The sequence below is a fragment of the Camelina sativa genome, chromosome 7 (genome assembly GCF_030686135.1).
Source record: "Camelina sativa cultivar CO46 ecotype springtype chromosome 7, ASM3068613v1".
In the NCBI taxonomy this organism is placed as follows: Eukaryota; Viridiplantae; Streptophyta; class Magnoliopsida; order Brassicales; family Brassicaceae; genus Camelina; species Camelina sativa.
The window spans coordinates 18,238,766-18,260,526 of record NC_141886.1 but is presented as its reverse complement, the minus strand read 5'-3'; the positions used below and the strand labels follow the sequence as shown (position 1 = coordinate 18,260,526).

At 37.3% G+C, this 21,761-nt stretch overlaps 1 non-coding gene and 1 pseudogene across 1 annotated transcript; both read right to left on the bottom strand.

The window, feature by feature from the left end:
- Positions 1–6,289: 6,289 nt before the first annotated feature.
- LOC147941389 (small nucleolar RNA R71) lies at positions 6,290–6,396 on the bottom strand. The gene has a single exon (XR_015562934.1). It is a non-coding gene; the product is annotated as a small nucleolar RNA R71 (small nucleolar RNA).
- A 10,084-nt stretch (positions 6,397–16,480) lies between these two features.
- LOC104704663 (transcription factor MYB114 pseudogene) lies at positions 16,481–17,740 on the bottom strand (annotated as a pseudogene).
- Positions 17,741–21,761: the final 4,021 nt, after the last annotated feature.

Here is a 21,761-nt window from a genome sequence, read left to right as displayed (position 1 = left end):
CCCTATCAATATCTAATTTAAATGCAGGCAAATAAATATATAAATATTAGAATATATTAATCCAATAAAAATCATCACAAATGAATACACAAATAATTTAGAATAGAAAATACGGTCAATTATAAGCAAATATATATATATATATATATATATATATATATTAGGTGGCATAATCTAATCGGTTGAAAGAACGGAAGTGAACAAAAGAGTTCAGCCCTAATGGTAAGCACAACTATTTTTCTTTAACTAAAAATGTGGAAAACAATATTTGGTTTAATCAAACTGAAACAAAAAAAACAGTTGGATTTAAATCATTTAGCTTAATAATTAGTTTTCCTACCAAGTAGTGCACTTGAGTGGTTGGCTAATGATTGTTCGAGAATTGAGGATAAATATTTGTCAATAGAAGTGAATTGTAATACCTCGGTTTCAAGGACTTGCAAAGAGGTTTAAATGACTGATTTGACTAATTATGTCATCAAAGTGTACTTAAATTTTTAGTCAAATGTCCTAAAATAGCTCTATTGCTATACATGCTTAAACTGGAGCTGAAACTGAAGTAGTTACAAGATAGATGACCTTTCGGAAAGTGATTGTTGGAATTGTGCGAGTGTGAACAAAACACAACGAAATATCATATGGTGATTTGTAGTGTTGGTAAATAAGTTTTGAAAGCTTATTAGACATAGAATATTATAGTAAATATAATTGACATGTGTCGATATCTTAAGTATAAAATTAAAATTTTATCATGATCTTGTTAATGATTAACTTTGAAATCAAACTTTATATAATAAGAGAAAGTTTACATTAAATTCAATTCATTTGATTGCCCTATGGGCCGGGCTTTTATGACTTAGATATATATATGTGCATGCAAAGCCGTTCATGTTGCAAAGAGACCATGCTCATCATAGAGATGTTGTGCATGAGGGCCATCCGTGTTGTGAGAAGAGTTTGTCCTTCATGAGGATATGAGTGCTATAGGGAGGCATGTGCCGTGAAATCATTATTCGTAGAAAGTGATCGTTATAATCGCATATGTGGATATCAACGATGACAGAAAAAAGGATCCTAACTTTTTTATTCTTTCTCAAATTTGTTTCTACGTTCAGACGATTTATTCAAATAAGGATTTGTAAGATATTTTCAATAACAGTTGGCACGACTTGACCAACCGGTCAGCACCATCCAGTCTCGACGTAAACACTCTTGATCTCATAAAACAAACCCGCTTCGATTTATTAAAAAAATAATATATAATTAAGTATCTTATATTACTTAATTACAACCTAACAACCATAGTACCAATAATATATACAAGAAATTACATATAAACCAAACAATCATCTTAACCAAGATTCTAACAAAGAAAAACAAAATCAATAATACAACTCAGATCCTAGATCATATTACTTCTCATTGCCAAGAATACTCGTCTCATATATGCACACCACAAACAACAGTTGAGATATATGAGTATTATCATAAATACTTAGTGAGGTAACCTGCACACCACAAACAACAATTGAGATGTACTATTTGCGTCGACCAATGACACTTCCAAATCTCTATCTGCGTCGATCGATGCACTCCTTGCATCGACCGATATAACAGTTCATGTCTTGAACAATGCACTCCTCGCATCAATCGATGCAACGTCCATCGTCTCAATCAAATCCCTAACTGCATCGATCAACCCACTCCTTGTATTGATCGACGCAGTCGCAGAGTTTCACCGACACGATCTCCTCTGACTCCTCTTGGCGACATGACATTGAATCCGACCTCAACAGGCCACAACCACTACGACAACCACACATAAACAGGCAAACAAGCAATAAATTACCCAAAACACACATCTAATCGCTTAGATAAGCCATGGTCAAACACTCACCTTGATTTAGAAAAAAAAAAACAAAGAACAACAAGAACCAAGCCTTATAGCCACCTCCAAACACCACTCCACGTTCAGTTCTCCCTACTAACTCTCCGAACACACCAAAACAAGCATAGAAACCTTCAGAAGACCACCAGGAACTATCAGAAAACTTCGAGGGACTTTCTCCTTTTCTCTGCTATTTTGTCTAGAACGACAAGGAGGCTAAACAAACCTCCAAAGTCGACTTTATCCTTAAATACCACGATCTAGGGCTTTCCTAAATCCAAAACCGCTTCTAACCGATGATTTAAACTAAACCGGTCAAATCATAAATTGTTGGTGTCAACCGACACACCTATGGTGTCAATCGACACACACCCCAAAACTGTCCTTTTGGTTTGCGGAAGTTACAAAAATTTACATCTTATCCATATGTTTATACTCCTCTCTAGAACCCTCACTGGTCTCGCCTCTTAGGTCATGTTAGGCTAAAAATCTTACAAAATCTTAGCAATTTTTTATCATTCTTATGCAAGCACTTCTTTAACATTGACAAATGGAAGACCTTATAAAATACATGAAACATCTCGTGCAATCCATTTGATAAGATATTTGTCTAACACGTTCTATAATCCTAAACGGACCTGCATACCTGGAAATCATTTTTTTCTTTGTAATGGATCTATTGGGAACACCCAACATAGCCACCTTAAAATATACTTTATCTCGAGCCTCAATCACTCTTTTCTTATCTTATTGGCATAACTCTTTCATCAGCTTCCTTTTTCAATTATTTTTATTTTTTAAATGGTGAAAACCCCACTTTAAAACCTCTTCAAAACTCCTAAATGGAGATGTCCACTTGCATAAAAACAGAGATATTTTTTAAATATCACCTGTTAAAGAATTTATGTCACCTATAAAGGTGATGTAGATGCTCAATTTAGTTATAATTCTTTGGTTTGATGCGAGATGATGTGAAAACCCTATAGCTTTTGTATAAAAGGGAAAACTCGACGCCTTAGAGTAAGTTTTAGTCCCTTTGTCGTCTCTCAAATATGAGAAGAAGAGTTTTCTTTCTGAAAAGTTCATGTGAGCGTTCTTGAGAAATTCTAGGCCGTTTCTTGTGAAATCTGTCTATGGGTGTGAAGACCCAAGGCAAGGGTCATGGGAGAAGCTTGTTGTTGTGTGTTTCTCATCGTTTCAGAGTCAGTCCGATTGTTTAAGAGGTGGGTGCAGGACCATGGCTGATCTAAGCGAATAGATGTGTGTTTTTGGATGATTTTTTGGGTGGTTATTGCTTCTATGCTTGTTTGTGAGTTTTTTTCGAGGTTTTCGTGGCCTTTGTGAGTGTTTGTCGTGGTTTTGGTTGCCTTTGGAGGGATATTTTGGCATCATGGAGCCGAGAGGAGTAGGAGGATATCAATTGATATAGGATGTGCATTGGTCGACGCAACTAAGGATTTGATGGAGACGCGAAGTTGCATCGGTCGACGCATGGGCGTTGCATCGGTTAACGCATGGGCGTTGCTTTGTTCGATGTAAGGAGTGCGTCAGTTAACGTATGGGCATTGCATCAATCGATACAAGGAGTGCCTCGGTCGACGCAAATGCGCAATGATGACACGTGTTCAGAGTTGTATGGTTTACTTGCTTTTGTGTATTGTTTGTGTTTGTATTTTTTCTTGTTTGTATAGTGATATGCTCAAATTAACTCTAGAGCTACTCTCTCAAATTAAGAGATTACTGTAGTGCTTAGGGGTTAAATTCCAAAAGGATCCTCGTTTACACAATAAATTGTAGAGTTTTATGATTACGCTAAACAGAATGATTTAAATAGAAAATAGAAGTGCAAAAAAATAAAAGATAGGTTGAGGAAATTCTCAGGATATTATGGGATATATAATCAATTAATTAATTAGGATTCAATAAATTAAAATCAGATATGGAACTCTTAACCATATTGTAAAATAAATCAGTTCTCACTGCAGATATTATTTAAGTTTAAAACCCGAAAATCCAAATCTTTTTGTAAAATTCAAATTAAAAACCAGGTTTGAAAACAAGTTTAGTTTGTTCACAAAATTACTAAATTAAATCTCTTTGTACAAAGTAATTTTGCTCATCAAAGGCTTTATAAGGAAAATCAATTATATTCTCATATCAATTTATTTTCATAGTTTACTAATTCTAGGTGATCAATCAAGAATTAATATGAAGAACAATCAAAAATGAAGATCACAGAAAATAATGAATCCTAAAGAATCAACAGATCTATTAAACCTTAAAAACCCCTATGAAACCCCTCAACCTAACAAAAGATCTACTCAGACATGGTGAAAGAAACAATCATCATGAATAAAATAGATATCTAGAATCTAGAATCTTCTTTGAACAGTTCTGAGTTCTTGACTTGTCTCTCCAAAAACTCTCTAGGTCTCTCTCTCAAAAGGTTGCAGAAAAATAAAGCTTCAGGGTTTCTAAGATACTCTCGCCCTTGATCATCTCCAAGTTGATTTTCTTCGGTCTCAATGCTCCAAAACATTCCAAATTACTCCATTTTGTTTCATCCGTGCAAAAATCCTTGATAACTCTTTAATTTATATGTTTTTAGCATCCTTCTTTGTCCATATTTTGCACTGTTCATACCTCTAACTTAGCATTTTTAGGTCATTTACTGTAGTAATCCACTTTTAGACCATTTAGGGAGTTGCATTTCTGCATTTGCATATTTTGGATGAAAACAGGTGCTAAAGAGCCAAAAATGGGGGAAAACAAGGATAACCTGAGCATGTACCCGAAGGAGCCATCGAGCTGCAAGAACAAGTCTGAACCCCAACATGATCGAGGAGGATCCAAGAGCATGAAGAGCAACCCGAATATCCACCCGAGGAGTAACCCGACTTCACCATCGTGTACCCCATCGAGTAGACCATCGGGCAGGTCTCGGAAGCTAGGTCAAAAGGGTTTCCATATATAAACCCCCTCCTCTCCTAGCTCGCAAAGGAGCACGCCGCAGACCCTCAAACCAGAGAGCGAGAGCTTCTATGAAAGAAAAGACCGAAAGGTTGAGATTAGATCTAGGGCGTATACAAATGCTATAGGCCGAAAGGAGTAGATAAAATGCTTGATTTAGCCAATGCTAGAGGTTTACTTGACTCTAAGTAAGAAATTAGATGAGTTTAAGTTTACTAACAATAATGAATCGTTCTTAATGCCTGCTTGTTCATATTTCTAGTGCGACACTGTGGTGATGTGTTCAAGGTTGATTGTTGCTAGTGCGAAAGTGTGGTGACAAGGTCTTAGAGGTTCATTGTCTGGGAAATAATTGCTTGAGGCATGTAAGACATCCGTACTGGTCTAGAATACTTAGGATTCGATTACCCCCATCCTTAGGAACTTTCGTATTTTAATTCTTTGTATTTTCTTTACTTACTCGAGTACCTACCCGATCAGGTACACGATAACTTGTATCGAGTAATACCTCGAGCTGTTCATATCTCACTGGCATACTCGATCACCCCACTCGATCCAGTACTCGATTGCTTGCATCGAGTGCTTAGGTCGTATGGTTCCCTTGTTTAGATTCTTTTATTTTGTTTATTTTAGGATTGTTAGAACCAAAATAGGGGATTGATACCCTGGGTGAAAACCTGTCTATCAATTTGGCGCCGTTGCCATTTGGTTGATTTCATTTTGCTACGTTTAGGATTTCAGCACTTGCTAGATCAAGTTCTTTTGTTTATATTTGGTTCGAAAACTGACTTGTTTGCTTTCGCTTTTGTTCGTTTTGATTCTCAGGTACAAACCCGAGCACCCACCCGACCCTTTACTTGATCACCTAGATCGAGTTGATCCTCGTGTACACACTCGGATACCTACCTGTGTATGCAAACACGATCCAGAGGTAGCCAGAACTTGAGTGCTTTCATCGACAACATCGACAGACCTCGGCTACTCAGACAACAACAAGTTCAACCAGAACCAGCAATCATTGAGGAGACGATGAATAATCAGAACGGTCCACCAGCTCCTCAAGCAAGGACCAATACATGAGCAGGAGATGCTCCATCTACTCACACTCATAGGAATGGCATTGTGCCACCAGCTGTGCAGAACAACAATTTTGAGATCAAGAGTAGTCTCATCCAGATGATACAGAGCAATAAGTTTCATGGATTGCCAATTGAGGACCCATTGGATCATCTGGATGAATTTGATAGGCTCTGTAGCCTCACTAAGGTCAATGGAGTCAGTGAAGATGGATTCAAGCTTAGGCTTTTCCCATTCTCTTTGGGAGACAAGGCACAAATATGGGAGAAATCGCTCCCTAAAGATTCCATCACCACTTGGGAAGCGTGCAAGAAGGCATTTCTAGCCAAATTCTTCTCTAACTCCAGAACCGCAAGACTGAGAAATGACATTTCCGGCTTTGTTCAGAAGAACAATGAAACGTTCAGTGAAGCTTGGGAATGTTTCAAGGGATACACTACTCGTTGTCCACATCACAGATTCAGTAATGCTTCATTGCTGAGCACACTTTACAGAGGAGTGGTCCCCAAGATACAGATGTTGCTGGACACCGCAAGCCATGGTAACTTCCTCAACACAGATGTTGATGAAGGTTGGGACCTAGTTGAGAACTTGTATCAATCTGATGGCAACTACAATGAGGAATATGATCGCTCTGTGCGATCTATAGGAGAGGAAGATACCAAGTATAAGAGGGACATGAAAGCCCTCAATGACAAGCTCGATAAGCTACTCAACCAGGAGAAGCATGCTCATGCTAAATCAGAGGAAGAGCAGTTTCTACAACAAGATGGGGAGACTATGCAGCTAGAGGATGTTAACTACATCAACAACCAAGGAGGTTACAACAGAGGATACAACAACTTCAAGCCGAATCCGAATTTATCTTATCGGAAACCGAATGTTGCCAATCCTCAGGACCAAACTTACTCATCTGCAGTTCAAGGGAACCAAGTCCAACATAAGCCTTTTGTCCAGTACAACCAAGGCTATGCACCTAAGCAACAGTACTCTGGAACCTACAACCAACCACCTGGATTCCAACAACCACAAGGTCCACCAATCCAATCACAGGAAGCTGAGTTACGCGGTCTCATTCAGCAAATGATTCAGAATCAGGCCACAGTTTCTATGGACATCGTGAAACGGTTCGCAGAGATGAGCAACAAGATCGACTCAGGATACAATGATCTCAATGCCAAGAATGAATCACTGAACACAAAGGTTCGATACCTGGAAGGATACCACAACAACCAACCAGCCCCAAAGATCAACCAACTCCCAGGTAAAGCTGTTCAAAACCCCAAGGATTATGCAACTGCTCAAGCTATCTTCCTTGATGATGACCATGAGGATTACCTCACTGGGGACATCGATGCTCAAGATGGGGAGGATGTGGAACACCCAATGAAAAATGAGGCCAAGTACTATATATCCGACTATGAACCAGAGCTTTCACCCGAGGAGCCTGATCGAGTTGATGATCGAGCACTGGCTCGGGAATCACAAACTGAAGAACAACCCGAAGTGGAACCCGATGACATGCATGATGGTATTGATCGGATGATGCATCGAGTAGATGTTGAGAAAAGAGATCAGCCTCAACCACCTGCAACAGTAAAAGGGGAGTTAGAGGAAAGGTTCAATGCTGCACTTGATATCTAGCTGGAGGCGCTTGGAGAGCGAATGGCTAAGCGTAAAGCTCTACCAGCTAAGCTCCTGCCCCCACACGAGCTTCAGCAGGAAGCTGCCAAGGAAGCAGCTCGATTGGAGGATGAGGTTAAGGAAGCTGTCAAGGAGATCGGTTTTGAGATTCTGAGAAGTGGAATTTGCTTGGATCCTCATTTGCGAATTGAGGAAAAACTAGAAGATCCTGGCTCTTTCACTTTGCTGTGTTCGATAGGACTTTGGATCTTCAAGAACTGTTTGTGTGACCTTGGAGGTTAGCATTATGCCGCTTTCAGTTGCCAACAAAATGGGATTCAATTATTTTAAACCAAGTAAATTGTATTTGGTTCTGGCCGATAGAACAGTGAGGCATCCGATTGGTATCATGGAAAATCTGCCTCTCAGGATTGGAGGATTGGAAGTGCCTACCGACTTCATGATCCTCGATATGGACAAGGAACCAGATGATCCACTGATTCTAGGGAGACTATTCTTGGCAACAGTTGGTGCTGTGATCGAGGTGAAACAAGGTAAGATCAGAATAGAGCATGGTGAGTATTTCAAGATGGAGTTTGATGTTAAGAAAGGGATTAAGAGGCCAACCATTGATGGTCAAGCTTTTTCCACTAAGACCAAACAAAGGAAGGTGCAACATCTTGAAGAGGTCAACACCACATTTTCTTTAGAACCTGGCCAAATCCTGGAAAATCTGTTGAACCAGCCTACTACAGTGGAGAGGATTCTAGAACCTCCTTCAGATGGACCCCATGTTTAAGGAGCATGAAGAGTCAAGCTTAGTGACTTTAAACAAGCTCACTTGGGAGGAAGTCCCAAAGGTATCTTTTAATTTTAGTTTATTTGTTTTCTTTACTTTTATTTATTTCTCTCTTTTTGCAAATTTATAAAAAAATAATAATAATAATAATTATAATAATAATAATAAAAAGAAAAAAACCAAAAAAAAAAAAAAAAATGGAAAATTGAAAAGAGGAAAACTGGGGAACCCGAGGGTTAACCCGACACCGTACTCGACGCGCCTGATCGTGGCACTGCTCGGGTGGCGAGTGGAGTCCGAATCCCACAAGGAAGCCCACTCTCGGTGAAGCCCACCAACCTAACCCTAACCGATAAGTTTCCCCTCTACTCTAAAGCTTTTTAGTTTCCATAAGTTTCTATTCTCTTTCGATCTCGAGCTTTATCGATTTTCTTTGAAGACTAACCCTATTAACCTCGAGACCTAGCCTTTCTTTTTCTTCCTAAGGAATCAAACACTGAGCAAATTGCTAAGACTTACCAAAGGAAGGGAAGAAGATCAACCTCCACCGCTGCTACAACCGGAGATGATGCCGTCGAAGTTCGAGAATCTCAAGGAAGAGGAAACGTTCCACATTCCCAACCGTTGGGTGGACGTTTAGCCTCCCCAACCCGATGCACAACCCGATTAAACACCCGACCTGAGGCTCGAGTAAGCCCCTGAATTCGCTCACCGAGTCCAATGGCGAGTGCTGTCCGCCATTCTCCTCGACGTAGGGACCTGTCTACGTCCGAAAGAACCCTTACCGACCCCATGGAGGTCTATTCTGATGCTGGACGAGAAGAGCAAGGGGAAATCCAAACCTCTCGATCAAGGAGCAGAGCTGCGATTGCAAGAGGGAAGAGACCAGCTTCAGAGAGAGCTGAGAGGGTAGCTGAGAGAGCAGTTGAAGAAGAGGATCAACAACCGGAGGAGGAGGACCGAGAGAGAGAGGAGGAGCAGAGAGAAAGAATATGCCAAGCCTCGTGGAGACTGAAGCAAAAGGAGGTGGAAACTGCGGGAAGACTCTTCAAGTTTTTCCAGAAGATGAGCTTTGTTGGTGCCCGCTACCCTCACCGAGAAACAATGAAGCAATTGGGCATCGCTAGAGACGTCGAGTACCTGTTCGATGTGTGCCACGTGGGCCAATTGATGCGAGACCACCTTGAAGCATATGAGGAGGAGACGGTCCATTTCCTTTCAACCTTGAAGCTGCACTATTTTGAGGACCACCCGACCCTACTACCCGATGGGGGAATCGGATTCATCACCATCTCCGTGAGGAACAAGGAATACCGGCTCACTTTCAAGGAGATGGAGAAGCTATATGGCTTCAAAGCTGGTAGTGGAGAAGGAATGGAGGTAAGCAAAGAGGAAATGAGGACCCTATGGCTGACAATAGGAGACAAGAACCCATACAAGTCCACAAGCTCTAAATCCGCTCAAATAAGGAGCCCTGTCTTGAGGTATTTTCACAAGTCCCTTGCATGCACTCTTTTTGCTATAAAAGAGACTGGGAATGTGAATGATCATGAGCTCCAGCTGTTAGACATAGCACTGTGTGGAGTTTTGGACAATGCTAGGGATGGTACACCACTAGTTGGAGATGTTGCGGATACTAGCATGTTGTTTGTGTTACTCGACCAATTCCTCTACATCTAATCGTGTGCCGTGAAAAGAAGAGAAGGAGGCGGAGAGATCTCCATTGGGGGGGCTAGTCACACCGATCCTAGTGGCTTGCGACGTGTCATTGAAGGGAATTGTTCACGAACCAAGGTGGCTGGATGCGGACTACCTTGTGCAGGCGAGATTTTTGGCCCATGAGAGGCCTAATGACATGATGTTGTTCAAGTTCGTCCACCCAACCGCCGGAGCTGCCTTAATAATCCTACCTAATGTCATATGCACCAAGGTTTGGCTAGGAAACAACATTGACTTCGCACCAAATTTTGAGGAGCTTTACAACCCGAAGGAGGAGTCCGAAGCTGAGAGGAGAGAGGAGACCGGGCAGAGACAGGGAGATAGCTCGGAGGAATTCGACTTTGAGGAGTATGTATGCTCTCAAAAGCAAACGGTTGGAGTTAGGGAAGCTCACAAGAGGATCGGCTGGCTGAAGAGGATGGACAAGTTCTTGGCGAAGAATGTAAAAGATCTTGCCGGTTCGGTGAAGACAATGGGCTGTCAAATAAAGGAGTTACAAGACAAGGCAGGCTGTGCCTCAGCTCCTACCTCGGCTCAAGCACCGGTTTGGATGGGGAGAAGCGGACCGCTAGGAGGAACTCGAGGACTGCCACCTCCAGAACCTTACAGAGTATCATCATACGAGCCCCAAGCCGAGGAGAACGTCACCCGACCTGAGGCATTGCGGAGAAGCTTTTCTGACGCTTACCCGACGCTAAACCCGATTGGATACCCGATGAACTATCCGATGCACCCATCGAGCACCCAATCGGGTGATTACTCAGGTATTTTCCCTCCGCCTTACCAGATGCCATTCACGATGTCATACACGATGCACCCTGCGAGTGGATACACGGGTGATCATTCTGGACCTCTTCTGCCATTTCCGTCGTACTACCCGATGACCTACGCGATCCCACCCTTGATTAACCCCTCGGATGCTGGTCCGAGTAGGTCGTCCGTGCGCATTTCTGAACTCTCTGACAAGCAAACACCGGCACCTGCTGAAGCCGGAGACGACCCATGCTACACGTTGGCGAGTATGGAGGCTGCTACAACCTCCTTCTTCACCAACCCATGAGGTACCAATTTCATCCAACCCTTGTATATACCATTGCATTTAGTTTATTTCATTATTGTGTGATTCTTGGATTCTTTTTCTAACTTTTATTTACACAGAGACTGTGTAATTCAAGTTTGGGAGAGGGTCCTAGAATGTATTTAACATTGTGTTTTATTTTCTTTTTTTTTATTATTTCAAACTTTTTTTTGGCATGATAGTTTTATTCATTTGAGTCTGCATCTATGTGCATTAAAAAACCCAAAAAAAAATTGAAAAATTTTGAATTTTTTTTTTAAAAAATCTCCATGTAGTTGCATTTACATATTAGGATTGAGTCTAGTTTGTTTCATATAGTATTGTTGCATATGCATTTTAGGGGACAATGATTAAAACCACCTTGTTTAAAATCAAAACTTAGGATTGAAGCTATAACCCTTAGTCACAGTTCATTGTTGCTAGATCAATCTTTGGAAAAAAAATGAAAAAAAAAAATCTTTGCTTAGAACCTTTGTGTCGTTTGAATGCTTCCTCCACTTGCTTGAACACTAGAACATCTCTATATTATTGGATTTAATTTGAACTTTAATTGTCTTGCTTATGGAACTTGAATACTTGCTCATGGTAACTTTAAACTCGGGTTAGCACTCCACTTTTTACCAATCTTTTCGTTTAAACCGATTCATTTGTCCTACCCATGAACCCAAACATTTCTTTCAAACCTTGTTGTGAATTGTTGAGTGAGGCCTTTTTTATTGTGCTATAGGTTGTGAAACCTTGAGAGTATTGAGAACGACAAAGAACTTTGATTTAGCTAAGTTAGAATTTGAACTAGCTAATAGATTCGGTTTTGAAAGATAGGTGGTTAGAATGTTTATTTGGGGGTTGGGTTGTGAAAAAAAAAAAAAAAAAAAAAGAAAGTCCCTAAGGTTAGAACAATTAGCTCTAAGTCTCTAAAAAAAAATATCTTGCTATAGTCTCCTAGAAAGAAAGAAAGAAAATATATATATATATATATATATATATATTTATATTAGGAGTTTAGCAAAGAAAAAAAAGAAAGAGAGAAAGAGCTTAAAAAAGAGGTTAAAATCAAGGATTTGGGTAGTTTGATTCTAGGGGGTTTTATACAAAAAAAAAAGAGAGAAAAAAACAAAGAGAGTAAATGATAAAAGGGTACATCATCAAGAGTTAAGCTTTGTATGCCCAAAATGTTCTCAGTCTTAGATAGTTTTCACAACTGTCTAGCATTCCTTCTTTTGAGAGAAAACCACCCAAAGAATTTGTTTGAAACCACCTTACTAAAAAGTCTTACCCTTAAAACCGATTGAGCTTGATTCACCTTCCATTTACAAGAATTCGCCAAACACTTAATTGAATGTAAAAGAGATGTTCTTTATCTTTAGTTGGAGGTTGAGCTAGATCGATGCATGGTAATAAGCATAGAAAAATATTTGTAAGTATGTTGATTGATCTTAGAACCATTAAACTATCTTTAAGGACTATAGCTTGAATCCTTCGGTTAGTACCTTAAGGTTATGAGTCCCCACTTTCAAACCGTACCCTCTTACTTCCTTGCTAGAGGACTAGCAAGATTTAAGTTTGGGGGTCTGATAACTCTCTAATTTATATGTTTTTAGCATCCTTATTTGTCCATATTTTGCATTGTTCATACCTCTAACTTAGCATTTTTAGGTCATTTACTGTAGGAATCCACTTTTAGACCATTTAGGGTGTTGCATTTCTGCATTTGCATATTTTGGATGAAAACAGGTGCTAAAGAGCCAAAAATGGGGAAAAACAAGGACAACCCGAGCATGTACCCAAAGGAGCCATCGAGCTGCAAGAACAAGTCCGAACCCCAACACAATCGAGGAGGATCCAAGTGCATGAAGTGCAACCCGAAGATCCACCCGAGGAGTAACCTGACTTCACCATCGTGTACCCCATTGAGTAGACCATCGGGCAGGTGTGGGAAGCTTGGTCAAAAGGGTTTCCATATATAAACCCCCTCCTCTCCTAGCTCGCAAAAGAGCAGGCCGCAGACCCTCAAACTAGAGAGCGAGAGCTTCTGTGAGAGAACTGAGCGACTCAAACATTTTCTTTTTGTTTTGCAATTTTATTTTTGTAGTTTTTTTAGATTTCTATCTTGTACTCTTTCTACTCTACTCTATCTTTCAATACAATGTCATTTTCATTCATTTTCGTTGCTTTATTATTCGTTTCTATGTCCGAGTAGTGTAGTAAAGTTTCTGGGGATGGGATAGATGATTTTGTGTTCTTGATCAGTTAGGATGCCTTAGTTGATTGTAAATGATTGATAGATTTCCTTCTAGGTTGGTGTTCTTAATGCTGTCAACAGACCGAAAGGTTGAGATTAGATCTAGGGCGTTTACAAATGATACAGGTCGAAAGGAGTAGATAAAATGTTTAATTTAGCCAATGCTAGAGGTTTACTTGACTCTGAGTAAGAAATTAGATGAGTTTAAGTTTACTGACAATAATGAATCGTTCTTAATGCCTGCTTGTTCATATTGCTAGTGCGATAGTGTGGTAATGTGTTCAAGGTTGATTGTTGCTAGTGCGAAAGTGTGGTGATAAGGTCTTAGAGGTTCATTGTCTGGGAAATAATTTCTTGAGGCATGTAAGGCATCCGTACTGGTCTAGAATACTTAGGATTCAATTACCCCCATCCTTAGGAACTTTTGTATTTTAATTCTTTGTATTTTCTTTACTTACTCGACTACCTACCCGATCAGGTACACGATAACCAGTATCGAGTAATACCTCGAGCTGTTCATATCTCACTTGCATACTCGATCACCCCACTCTATCCAGTACTCGATTGCTTGCATCGAGTGCTTAGGTCGTGTGATTCCCTTGTTTACATTCTTTTATTTTGTTTATTTTAGGATTGTTAGAACCAAAACCTTATCTGCTTGGCTTGACTTGTATTGTACTGATCATATCCTTCCTGCTAGCGATAGACAACCATTTGGATTGATAACCCTTTGTATTACAACTACATAGGGGATTGATACCCTGGGTGAAAACCTGTCTATCAATCCTATAAAACATATAAAGACTCACAAAGAACCTAAAAACACATCAAAAGACTCTAAAAGACACTTATTTCATGGTTAAAAACCGTAAAAACCTTGATATATCAACTCTCCCAGACTTAGCCTTTGCTTACCCTCAAGCAAAACAGAAGTCAACCTGTGAAAGAGGTTTTAAAATATAGGAACTCACTGAACCGCAAGTAACTGATCTTTGCACTCTTCATCTCATTGACTCTCAAAAACTTATTTCATATCCTTTGTCAATGAAAAGCATTAACATTACTTACTCAAATCCCACAATTCTTTGGAATATCTGGTCTCACCATTGTTATCTCATTATATAAATTTAAGCAAATAAAGACAAGTTCTTACCATGGGATATAGACTATTTTCTTGCCTAGACATTCTCCATATATCTCCTTTCCTCTCCCTTTTCTCACTTCGAAGGGGTTGATTTTTTCTTAATTTTCTAGGGTATCATTTTATTTTGTTTTATCAACCCTGTACTCATTTTAAAAATAAAAAATAAATAAGGTTTCTATGAGATTCGAAGTATGCACGGTTTACGCAACATTCCTCGATTCACTTTTATCCCTCTTTTTCTAATCTTTCTCTTCTCTTTTTCTCTCTTTTTTTTAGAGTATTGAAGGGAAGAGAGAGCGGAGACATACTTTTTGAAAAATTCCACTGTCTTGTAAGTTTAGTCCACTGTATTCCGACTTCCAAAGTAAGAGTTTAAGTCCAATTAAAATCCTTATAAAATTTCAGATAATCTTTAACCAGATATACACTGAATAAAGACTTTCGGGATTGTTGATACAACTTATAGTATTTTCCAAACTTAATCAAGATTCATTAGACCTTCTCCAACGGTTAATCAAGATTTCGGGTTCATGGTTTTGTTCATATAATTTAGTATTTGGTTTTAAAATAACTAAATTTTGAATTTAGAATGGGAGGTTTAGTTTGAACTATTTTGTTGATTTCAAAAACTGAACAACAGTCTCAATTTTTCTTTTAATGTATAATGAAAAAGTAGAATATAGATAGCATTTGATATATTTATTTTTATATATATAATATATATAGAATGCCGTGTTTTCTTTTAAATTCACAAACCATTTCACAGTAAGTTTAATCATTTAAAAATGTATCGCACATGCATAATAATTATTTCGTAAGACTGCAAGTTAAAATTAATAAGTAGAAATAAAAAGGAATGGATATATTTATCCACTTATTTGTAACTACATCTTAAATTTCTCAATTAGTCAGACAAATGTTGGATAAGCTTCTAGAATGTTCTAGAATAGATATCTTAAAGGAATTAGGAATCTAGTTAGAAAAAGGAAAAGTTGTAATCCTAGACTAAAAAGGAAGTTAGGATGTTTTAGAAAAGGAAGTCTAAAACAATATAAATAGAGATCATAAGAGAAAAACAGAGCTTGTGTTTTGTTTTGAGAAGATTTTCTAAACATTAATAAAGGAAAGATTCTTTATTCAAGCTTAACTTTTTGTGGTTTTGTGCTTTTGATTCTTTAACAAATGTGCAGCAACATCTCATTCAATACGTTTATTTAGGTTGAACAATCTTTAAAGTTTGGTTTCATGATCTCAGGAAAAATAAAGATGCAGCAAAATAGATGAATAAATTTAGTAATAAAGGATATCGAGTGTTCTTCCAAAAAAAAAAAAAAAGGATATCGAGTGTTCAGATTAATATAGCAAGAAATCATGCAATGGAGAATCTAAGAAAATATACGAATATTGAATCACAATAGTTTGTGTGTTTCACAGGTTATCAAAGAAGAATATACGCACTAAACGCTTCAAGTTTTGATAGAGTTTATTAACCTCCTTAACTCATGGTTGAAAGGTTCAGACTTGACACTCACTAGATACTAATTCCGGAAACCTACTATCGATAGATTAGTCCTTAAACAGATTGTAAAATGTGCTGTAAAGCAATCACACATTAATCCTACTATGGACATCTTTTATTAGTTAGATACTCATACTCCGTAAGAATGAAAGTTGGAGATGTCTAACATACACGTTTAATTGGGAGGAAGAATTGTAAAATTGAAAGCACATATATAGTACATAAAGCCAAATGAAAAAAAAAAAAAAAAAAAAAAACAGATTCACCAAACATAGATTAGTTTTGATTTGGATTTTCAATGCATTCTCTCTTTTGCCATTTTCCGCATAGGCGTTGTAAGTGTCAGAACTAGTCTTGATTTGGTTGAGTAAACTGCATATTACCAAATAAAAATGTTAAATAACAACACTTCAAATCAAACCTAAGATAACCATTGAGTAAGAACCTAATCCACCTCTCTAGAATCTGCACTGAACAAACTTCCAAGATTCTCAAACGTCGAAGACATTGAATCAATCGAACACCTCTCTCCCTCGTCGATTGTAATACCTACACTACCCACAGCATCCGCCTCTTGGTTCTCTTCCAGCAATCTCTTTGCCCACATAATCTCTCCATCAATTTGATTGTTTACAAAATCACAGCTGATGTCATCTTTGTTACTTGTGATACTACCATATTTGGTGCTTGCTTCGCCGAAGATAATTGCTGACATATTGTTTAGCGTGATGCACCCATTGTTGTTGGAGAAGGATCGAGGTCGAGGCCTTATAACATTGTGCTTTTGGACCGGTGCAGTAGCTGAATAAGACCCTTCTTTAGTTCTTATTTTGCTTGTACAACTTGGTTCTTTCTTCTTAGCCAAATTGGTGTTCCAGTAATTTTTGACATCATTACCGGTCCGACCAGGCAATCTACCAGCAATCAGTGACCACCTAAGCATGCATATGAATGATTTTTGTATATATTACTTAGTAGTATTTAATCATTAGAATATGTAAATAATTTGAATTTGTGTCTGAACAATATAAACCTGTTTCCTAGAAGCTTATGAAGGCGAAGGAGAAGATCAACTTCGTCAGAAGTAAATTCTCCTCTTTTGATATTGGGATTCAAATAGTTCAACCATCTTAGTCTGCAGCTCTTCCTGCATCGGTTTACCCCTAGATAACCAACGATTGAGATAAGATATATTAAGTATATACTTTTTTATATAGAAGTAAAACTTATAAAGTAAGTATACTTACTGCGATTACTTTAATTTTTAATTTTATCAAAAAGAATCTTAACCAGTAATAGAAATGGATCTACGGCTTTTACACACTTAGATACGTTATACGTCCAGTTCAAGATTTGAACTGGCACGGTTGTTGACAACATTATAGAAAAAATGCAAAACGATGGGTAATAAAGATGGGTAACAACGGTGTGTAAACGAGAAAAAAATGTGAAGAATACTTCTCACTGTACTCTCTAAACTATGGAAAACATAATTGTCTGAAGCGTATAATATTTTTACGTGTTTACGAAATTATATTTTTCAACTTAGTAGTATACCAGCACGGAAAGGAACTTGATGCCATTTGCCTTCCCCATACTTATTAATGCATTGCCTCAAAAGACTATCTTCTTCAGGAGTCCATGCACCTTTTCTCAGACCTTTGTACGACGATCCCTCCATGGACTAAAGATAAAAGTTATAAAATGTCTAATAAAATATATCTATAAATAAATTAAAAAAAGATGTCGAGGAACAGTGTATATGGAATCCTTGTTAGTTGGAGGCATATATATCTATATATAGAGTAAAGAAAATATACGGTTACACATGTGAGAGGGGGGGGGGGGGGGGGGGGGGGGAGAGACAACGTGCATATTTGATATCCACATTTCAAACTTTTTATTTGCCAAAATTTGTTTGGTTTCAGTTATTTAGACTATCATTACAAATTTAGATGTATCGGTAACTACAAAAATATGTCAAAAACAATCATTACTGTCTAAACTAACTTGTTAAAATGTTCACTGCAAAAATACTCTTCCACTATATAAGATTTTCTACCATAAAATTTAAAAATCATAAATTCTTATATAATATACATGACTACATATTTATTCAAAAAATTTAACAAATAGAAAAAAATATTAAATGGTTATAACATACTAAATAAACATAACTAATATATAAGAATCGAAAAAAACTTATAAAATGAAACAAAATAGTAAAGCAAAAAAATCTTATTATTTGGACCAGTGGGACGGCCACCAGGAACTCCAATACTTAATTATTTTCTGTTCACAAATTATTTCCTTTCTATAGTCAGAAATCTTTTTGGTTGAATAATAATATTCGATATTCTTTTAAAACGCTTCAACAACCATGGATCTACCTATGTATTTTTCTGTTACATTTAATAAAGATTTTATAATCAAAATTACGATGGAAAATAGATTTGTGGAAAATAGATTTTATAAAAATATAATCCTTTTATTTTTTCTTACAAAGAATATTATTGTATTTTTAATGTGTTTTTTACGCTAAATTTAATTTACATTTAACCTAATTTTCTTTTTTATTAAATGAAAATTATTAACACTATTCAATACGGATATACAGTACATGTATAACATTAAAAACAAATATTCTTAATTACGGTAAAATACGTCAAAGTGACGTTTTTCGTCAAACGGATAAAATATAAACAGTGCCACATTACTTCTAACTCGCCACATTAGCGTAAAAATCGTTTAATAATCTACAAATACTTGTAACTTGTAACAAGTTAACTATCAAAGAGTTGATAGCCGACTGATTGAGGAAAACTTTACCACGGTCCACGGTTTAATAGTTGCTAAATTGGCTACTGCGTTAACAACAACAAAAGTGGTGTAGCTATAATTATGCCTAAAGTCGCATCATTCTTTTTGCAACAAAATTAGTGACATTAAATCCAACTCTTTTTAGGAAAGCTGTATAGCTCTCAAGCAGAAGAACAACATGCTTCACCACTCACCAATCCATTCATCCTCTAACAATTTTCAGAAACATCAGTCGAGAGTTCCGCAATAAAATCTCTACACCAAAGCATAGAAAGCTTTTGGGAAGCTCATGCTATGTGCCAAGGTTACTTTACTCTTTTCATTTGTAATACCTTAACATTTCATTTGATATGATATCGACATACCTTAACCTATTTAGCTACTTTTTATTTTTCTATATATTTTTTGTTTTTCTGAAATTTTAGGGCTAACACTTAAAAAAAAAACAGATCAAGGATAATTGGTAAGTAACTTCGTCGGAATATACTAGTCGGAACCAACTTTAATTTTTGGAAATATCAAGGTGGTTTTCTTTTATCTTACAATTGGTCGACAAATCAAGTTTCTTTTTTTTTTCTTACCTAAAACTGATACGTGACCATTTTATTCAATACATCTTTTATATTGAAACGAAAGTAATGAAACGAAAGTAATTTTTATTTATTCAGTACACTACTTTTTTTGTAGACTATATAATTTTTATAAATTGGTTACAAAATAGGTTATAGATTAAATATAGGTTGGTTACAAAAAATGTTATACATTAATTGGTCAATATGTAAGCTATATGAATACTCTTAAGAATATCCCAAAAAATAATCTTATAGAGAATATTCTAATGATTTATACAATTTTCAAAATTAAATTTTTAGTATTCCATGTATTGTTGCAAAATATATACTTTTAGGCATAAAAATATATTATTAGACGTAAAAAAATAAAATATTGGCAATTTATCACACTTAATAGAAGCCGAGGGAAGTTGTAAGTAAGTAACCTAATTGTTGATGTATGAATCTATAACAAATAATTTGTGGGATCTTAAGGTAAATAGTGTAAATGCAGATTCTGGAACAACTCGTTGAGAGGAACAAGTTGTTGTGCCGAACAAAGTGTTGTGCCAATCAGGAAGCTGCGTCTGATCACAACCGCCTGAGTTGCTGACGTAGATGTGTGAGCTGACTCGGCAGGACGTGAGTGGATGTGATGATGTGTCGAAGAAGGTTGCTGACTCGACATTGAAGATAGAGATAATATTATTCTTGAAGATATGTAGAATATTCTCCACAGCAAATTAAGGAAAGGATAAACTTGAGCAGCAAAGAGTTTCCTTATCCTTGGAGATATGAAGAATAGTCTCTACAACATATAAGGAAAATATAAGGTTGAGAGCAAACAATTTCCTTATCCCTTGATACTTGGAGATTCGCCTTCTATAGTTTCTCAAGTCATATATATATATTCTAGGAGTAGGCCACAAGCCAATTTGAGCATTATAGAATATTGATACGTTTGTAAACTTCGAAGCCACAAAGATAACATTTAGAAGGGTGTTACTCTGTGACGTTAATCAGGGTGGTGATTAAGTGCGCAGAGAATTGTTTTTCTTTCTCTTAGATCTACACTGGTGAGAGTTTAGATAGAAAAGAGAGAAGGTTGGTTTTCTTCTCTTAGATCTATACAGGGTGTTGTGTTAGATAGAAAAGAGAGAGCCTTAGATTTATTCTTAGTCGGGATCAATCCTATTGGGTAGAATAGGAATCATACGAAGAAAGTCTTGGCTTGAAGAGAGTCGACAAGCCTTTGATCGATTGTCCCTTGGTAAGATTTCACATTTTATTATTGCTTTAATTTATGTAAAGAGAGGACAATGTAGATTCCGGAAACTCCGAAGAATTGTGGGATCAAGGAGCGTTGATGATTCTCATGGATGATTACAAATGTAAGTTCCTAATGTCAAGGCGAAGAAGAGTGCAAAGACGATATCCCCAAAGATAAAATAATTCCCATGGTTTTCAAAACCTCTTTTCATTGATTTATTCTGATTATTTGCTTGAGGACAAGCAAATTCTAAGTCTAAGTCTGGGGGAGTTGATAACATCATTATTTCACTCATATTAGCTTTAGTTTTCATATGCATTTAAGAAGAATTTGATAAGATTTCAGGTAAAAAATATCTATTTTCAAGTATTTCAGGTTTCAAAAAGATTTTACAGATTTTATAGCAAAAGAACCAAAAGACAAGGAAAATCTGTTTCAGAACATATTCAAAGCTTTACATTACGGGCCACTTTTGAAGACCTTGAAAAACACACCATTTGACGAGCTTGGTGTCTTTGAAATGATGAAAGAGTCATCTTTCTTCTCGAAGTGGAATTAACTCAATCCATTCATTTATCTGGAAGATATGACCGATTTACCAAGACGTGTTATAAACCAACGTGAAGAGAAGCATCCAGCCGATGGGCTTTTATTTAAGGCCTGACCAGCGACCATCACTTCGGCCCAGTCCAAGCCTGCTCCACAGTCTAGAAGTCTCTTTCGCCGCCCCTTGTCCTGCACTTAAGAAGAGAAGACGTTTCTATCTTTACAAATCCTAAACCTAGACAAAACCTTATAAATACTCTTATGACCTAGGGTTTTGAGGTGTGCTTCCTGTGTGCCTCTTTGTTCTCATCCACGCCTCCAGCAGCTGATCTAGAGACGACCAGAGACTCCTCTTCAGCCGTCGAAACTCGTCCTCTCTCAGCTCCTCTTAGAAGCCATCGCCGAAGTCACCAATCTCTTTCTACTATTTCTAGTTCTTTCATATTTTCATTGCTTTTGGGATCAAGTTACTTTTGTGAAAAATAGAGAATTTTTCTTTGAACCCCTTTTGTTAT